Raw genomic sequence first — 6,000 nt, 5'->3', positions numbered from 1 at the left:
TGGCTCATAAAACAATCCTGAGAAGGAACAAAGATGCCAGTTATACTAGAGCAGAACTATCCCATGTCCTTGTTGTAGTTACCCTGTATATATGTAAATGAGTATGTCTCCCAGCCTAAACCCATTTGGGCCCATGGGCAGTGTACGCAGCTAAACATCTTCTGTGTGACTGGCTTTGTCTGGGCAATCAACATTTTGCACTGCTGGATAAGACACGATCTGCAAGTCCTGTTTGGGAAAGTGCGAGTGGTGTGTTATTTCCTCCCAGCCACCTCTAGTTGGCACTCGTGTCGGCGCCTTGGGACGCAGGCTGTCCCCGGCTTGTGCTACAGGGGCTTTGGGGTTTTGTTCGAGTGACCATGTATTTTGTAATGTGTATCCCCACATCGCTACGCACCAGTAGTAAACCTTCGACCCTCTTTGAAAGCCTCTTCAAAACAATCTGGTCAACAAGACACGCTAAGCTGCCGAGCATAACATCAGTTGTCGTAATTGCGTGGTTATCCTGCACTTCACATTTGAGATTTTCCCAGTGTTTTACACTTTAAAAAAAAATTGCACAAGTTTAATTCTTCTCCAGGTGAACTAACCATTTTTACAGTCAGTCCCCATTACTCATAAACGCTGTTATTATAATGTTTAATGCAAATGTTAAGGTCATTAACATTTCTCAGCTGGCAAGGTACAATTTTCTAGGAAGCTCTTTGGTGACTTGCTTCTCCCTCAGCTCTCCACAATCTGCTAATGGATGTAAATGTACACATCTGTGCTCACGTTTGTACTGATGATGCACATGTTCATTTTGCATAATTTTCCTTCCAATTGGAGCCTTGAAATTGTACTGGGGTTAGAAGTTAATGCCTCCATAAAGACATTTCCATATGCAAATTGCTCTCTGAAATCTTTAAAGGCAGAAATAAGATTAATACTAATATACAAATTATATTATTAGGTTTGTAATACTAATACAGCTTAACAGCTTAGAAACAATTTGATTTATAGACATTGTATTCTGTGTTAGTCAAGACTAATAGAGTTGATACGGGGATATTTGCTGATCCGTGAAATTCTTCAGGGTGGGTCCAACAAAAGAACTGAGGTGCCTGTTAATTTGTATTAGAAGTGAGTGCACAAAATCACCAGTTACAAACAAATAGTGCTGTATTTAATCACGCCCGTTGAACGACCCCAGAACAGAAGGATTTGTTTGCATTATATTTTTTTTTATTTGCACATTGATATTTTTCTGCCCGTCTCCTGGAGGAGACGGCAAAGTCCGTTGACTTTGAATCGTATTTAAAACGGGGCTTGAGAATAACCGAAGGGATCGATTGAGGGAACACCCACCCGTGCCGGCGCTCGGCCGCCACCTGTGTGAGGGCCGGGCCGGGGGGCGGGGGCGGCACCGGAGGGGGTGGCTCGGCCAATGCATCGCGGCGGCCCCGGGGAGCGTCCAATGGCGGCGGCCGCGCTGCCCCGCGGGGCGGGCCGGGCCGGGCCGGGCCGGGGCTGCGCCGCCGCCGCCAAGCGCGCTGTGGGAGCGCTGCGCCCGCCGGTAGGTGCGCGGGGATCGGGGGGAGCTGCGAGCCGGGGGCCGCCCGTCCGGCCCTGCGGGGAGGGGGAGACGAGCCTTGTGTGGTGCCTTCTGACAGCAGGGGCAGGGGCAGTGCGGCTCGGGGCTGGCGGGCAGCGCTGGCGGAGGAGCCAGCGGGGGACGTCAGAAACGGGAGCCGATGAGACCTAAAGCGAAGGCAGGTGACCCACCTCTACTGGCGGAGCTGGGGCCGCTGCCGCCTCCCTCTCGGTCCCATGGTCGCGCAGCCGGGCCGCCCTCGGCTGTGCACCCTAAGGGAACCGTGAATCTCCAAGGCATCCCAGCGCCTTCCCCGGCCGGGGCTCGTGGCGTTGCTCCCAGCCGCGACCGTCGGGACCGAGTTTCAACCTGTTCCCCTCGGTCCTCACACCGTCCCTCCCTCAGGGCAGGTCGCCGCACAGGCTGTTGGTGCCGCGCAGCCTTGCAGCCCCCGGCGAGGGCTCCTCTCGGTGATGGGCGGCTGTGCCCGTGCGAGCGGATCGCTGCTCCTCGGCAGCGGGAGGGTTAACGATCATTAGCTGCAGCCTGGGGAAGCTGCTTGTATCCACCTACCCCTCAGCTGCTCTGTGTAATTACTCATGTTTTGGATTTTTCTTTGCTTGGGTCTACTAAATTGTACTAAATTGTGCTGCTATTGAAATGTTTTTCCTGCGGTAAAGATATTGCAAGGCAGAGAAAAATCGCTCGCTCATTTTTCTGTTGTCACGTTTGCATACACTATGTAAATGACCCGCTGAAAAAGCTCAAATTACATATTTCCACGCAAAGTGAGTTTTTGTGTTGATGTGGAACCAGACAGCCCCTTCCCTGCACTTTTGTGTAATTCATGTGTTAAATATTTTTTCTCTACTGCAGCTCCACTTTTTTTCTGTTGGTTTTTGTTAATTATTTTGTTGATTAATTGGCTGTAATCAGAATCAACTTCTCTGATTTTTTTTTTCCCCGTGGCTTACTCCTTTCTGAGACTTCAGTTTGTCAGAGCAAAAAAAGTTTAAAAAATGCCCTACTGCTTAACTAGATGAGGCAATGCTTTACAGCTCGTGTCTTCTCATACTTCAGTTGCGCCTTTCGCTGGGAAATATCCTTAGGATAACTTCACAGTATTGGTTTTAGGGCATTTTTATAATTGTCAAGGCAAAAAAATTGGCAAGCATTGGCATTTTTTTACTTGTGAATTGGCAATGAATCATTCTTGTCTTCTGTGAAATGTGCATTTTGCAAACTCACTAGTCTGGGCAAGTAAATTTCAAACTACAGGTTGCTTGCAAAATGTTTGTGTTTGCCAATTCTGGCATGTGACTGATTTCATTTTCTCTTTTCTCTGCCAAGATGCCAGAAACATACTTTGTGTTACACAGACAAGCAAGATCTGTACTTTGCCTTAACATCGTCCAGATAAACAGGTTTATGTTAATCAAGTTTGTGTTATGGTAAAAAAGCTTGAAGAGCAGTTTCCCCCATCTCTGTGAGATGTATTATGCAGGATTATTCAACACATCTGACTTTCCTAAATATTTAGTTTCCTAATGGCTAGGTTCTCTCTTCTCCAAGAATTTTCAGATTTGATTGATTATAACATAAAGCAGTGTTTGCTATGAAATTACATTTAATTTGCTATATTGTGCTTTTGTCAGGTAAATCTTTGACCTTTTCTGTATACCATTAAAAGCTTTTCAGTATATTCCTGTAAAGCTGTCAAGTACAAAGCAAGTAGCAGTAACTCCCTAGCAGATCTAACATACAGTTTTCTTTAGATATAGGAATATAGCTGGCAAATTTAGTGATCTCTGCTCTTTTATAGTTGTGGCTTTTAAATTATTTTTAAAATATCAGTGCCATCAGGAGCATAACCATTAAACTTTTCAGTGAGAGAAAGGGGTCAGATTTTTTTTCTCTCATATGTAGCACTGTACATCACTTCTGATTAGCTGTACTCTCTTATGATTTGTATCCTTAATTATCATTAAGGACTTAAGAGCATGCCTTTGTCTCTAACTGCAGATATTTCCTTAACTCAAGTTCCTTGAATCCATCACTACATCAGTGGCATAATTAATATTTGGTATGGTGTGGTTGGTTTAGATTACAGTCCAAGGGACACAAGGTAAAAAGATAACAGCTACATCTTAGTAGTGGCCAACCCCCCATCTGGAGTCCTTGTCTGTGCTGCCTTGCCAGCTATCTTGTTAAGAACTAGCAGCTGGTTCACTCCCTGCTTGAGAAACCCAGACTATGCGGGGGTTAAAACCATATTGTGAGTGGGCTAAATACATCATGTCTGTAGAGTCCTTCACTTTCAGCTCTCTCAAGTCTGGCATCAGCAAATGAAGATGAGAAATGGTATCTATGTGTACTATAAACCTCTCAAGATGTTTTGCTGTGCAGGGTTTCTGTTGCTCCTATTGTAAAAGCGGTGACTTTTCCAGCCAGTGAGATGGTTTCCAAGGTGGCATCAGTGATAAAGTCATGGATTCCCCTGCTCTGACACTTGGCTCGTGGTAGTAGCCTTTCTTCTTGCAGCTTTTAACCTAGGTATTGCACTGAGGCTTTGTGCAAAACACCTGTTGGGATCTTTACCAATAAACTAATAGGATCAGTTTTGAGTTGTTGAAAAGTCCTGTTAAAGGCCGTCTTTGCAACAATGTTAGCTTTCTCTTTGAAAGCTGGAAAACTAAAAAGAGCATGAGGAAATGAGCTATAGAACTATAAGGATTCATGGGGTGGTGCATAACCTAACATAATCTTGGTCGTCCAAAAGTTGGGTTTATCTAAGATAATCGCTTAAGCTCAATCTGCAGTCAGCTAGGAAAGGAGAACCTTTAGCAGGCAATTTTTGAGCAATTTGTCTGAACTGTTAGTTGCATTACCAAAAAAAAAAAAAATTTATAAAGTACTCAAGGGCAAAGCCAAATTATTTTGTCCTCAGATTTCTTAATACATTTTCTTTGGAGTCTAACATGCTGCATGTTTTCTTAAAGGACTGTGAGTTCTACTAAAGGAAGTAATAACTTCACAAGTGGTTAACCTCAAGGAAGGAATGCCTGTCTTTGTATATGTTGGGTATGAGCATGTGTTGTCTTCAGGACTATGACTGTAATTATGACCACATGAACTTGAGTCCTAGGAAACTGGAAGCCTTACAGCTCAGCTCATACATCTGGAAACTTTAGGGATTAAATCTTTGCTCCTAGTAGGTGGTGAAAATTTTGCCAGCACCTTAAACAGGGCTAGAAATCCATCTAAAGGTGTCTGTATGGGTAACATTGCTTCCCAGGTAGGGATTATGTGTCCCCTATTGACTTCTGTGATCAATTTTCACTGTCTTTTAAATGTGCAGATAAGGTGAACAGTGTGGAATGTAGCTTTTTTTTTTTTTTCAAAGCTTAAAGGGGGGTAAAATTTCAGAGATTGAGATTGAAAAAACATAGTCCTATGGAAATACCAGGGGACATGCATCAGGGTTCCAAGATGCTCTTCCTTTCTGAAAAAACTTTGCATGTAAATACATGAGTGCATTACTTAGAGCAGGAATGTCCTGATCACCTGCATTTACTGCACTTCAGTTTGCATCTCAGAGCCTATAAACTGATTTTGTTTGGGATAAAACTGAGTCAGAAGGACTTGAGGAGCTCATTTAATGTACTTCAAGTGCTAATGCAAATTCAGTCTACAGGATTTGGAGATAATTGGAAGTAAAAGCCACAAAAAAGTAGTGTGAAAGCTATGCCCTTAATGCCAAGTATTTCACTCTACTACTCTGCTCCTACTGGTAAGGTTTTACTCTGTTTATTAGTGTAAACTTAGGATATAGCCTGTTGACCAGCTTGTCAACAAATTTTATGTAATATAATCCTTAGTATATATGGACAGAAAAAAAATACAAGGGAAAGAATAAACATCATAGCATAATGATAAAAAAGTTAAGAGAAGACATCAATGCCAGGACCATGTGTCCATTAGGTAACGATAGAATCAAATAGTCTTTTATTTAATAAAAAATACTCTCAAAGGAAGGAGGTTTCTGAAGTGTATAGGTTTCTTATACATCAGTTCTATAGATACAAAGTTTCTGAAAGGGAACAATAAAATTACCGAGCTTTTGGCCCTCATCCATTCCAAAAATCCTTCAATAGATACTTTTCTGACAGGACATGTTTCCTAAAATGTTGACAGTATTTTCTTAGCAGTGATATATTAAGGTCTATCAGTCCCCTGCAGTGAAATGTCTAGAAATATATGTAAGATTTTCTTGAAGTTTAAACCCTTAGATGTGAAAAAGACAATTCTAAGCTAGTTACCACAGTCTTGTTGGGGGGGGTTTCATCTAATTCGAAAATAGATCAGGCGAAGGATCCTCTGGAGGTGCTGTGTTCCTTCTGTTGACTATAAACAGAGCATCAGGTGAC

The 6,000-nt window shown here is 43.0% G+C and overlaps 1 protein-coding gene across 4 annotated transcripts in view; it reads left to right on the top strand.

Moving 5' to 3' along the window:
* Positions 1–1,354: 1,354 nt before the first annotated feature.
* Positions 1,355–6,000, top strand: part of STON2 (stonin 2) — a 73,676-nt gene continuing 69,030 nt past the window's right edge. For 2 of the 4 annotated variants that reach the window (XR_003532459.1, XM_027672952.1), the window contains exon 1: positions 1,504–1,555. The gene's annotated coding sequence lies outside the window, so the exon portion shown is untranslated. Of the gene's footprint in view, positions 1,375–1,503; positions 1,556–2,125; positions 2,163–6,000 lie in introns of those variants that run through there. The other 2 variants (XM_027672964.1, XM_027672958.1) reach the window with 2 other exon arrangements.

The sequence above is a fragment of the Neopelma chrysocephalum genome, unplaced genomic scaffold, assembly GCF_003984885.1.
Source record: "Neopelma chrysocephalum unplaced genomic scaffold, ASM398488v2 Primary Assembly neopelma1_24, whole genome shotgun sequence".
Classification (NCBI taxonomy): Eukaryota; Metazoa; Chordata; class Aves; order Passeriformes; family Pipridae; genus Neopelma; species Neopelma chrysocephalum.
Note: the sequence above shows the minus strand (reverse complement) of the source record. Positions and strands in the feature narration are given on the sequence as shown.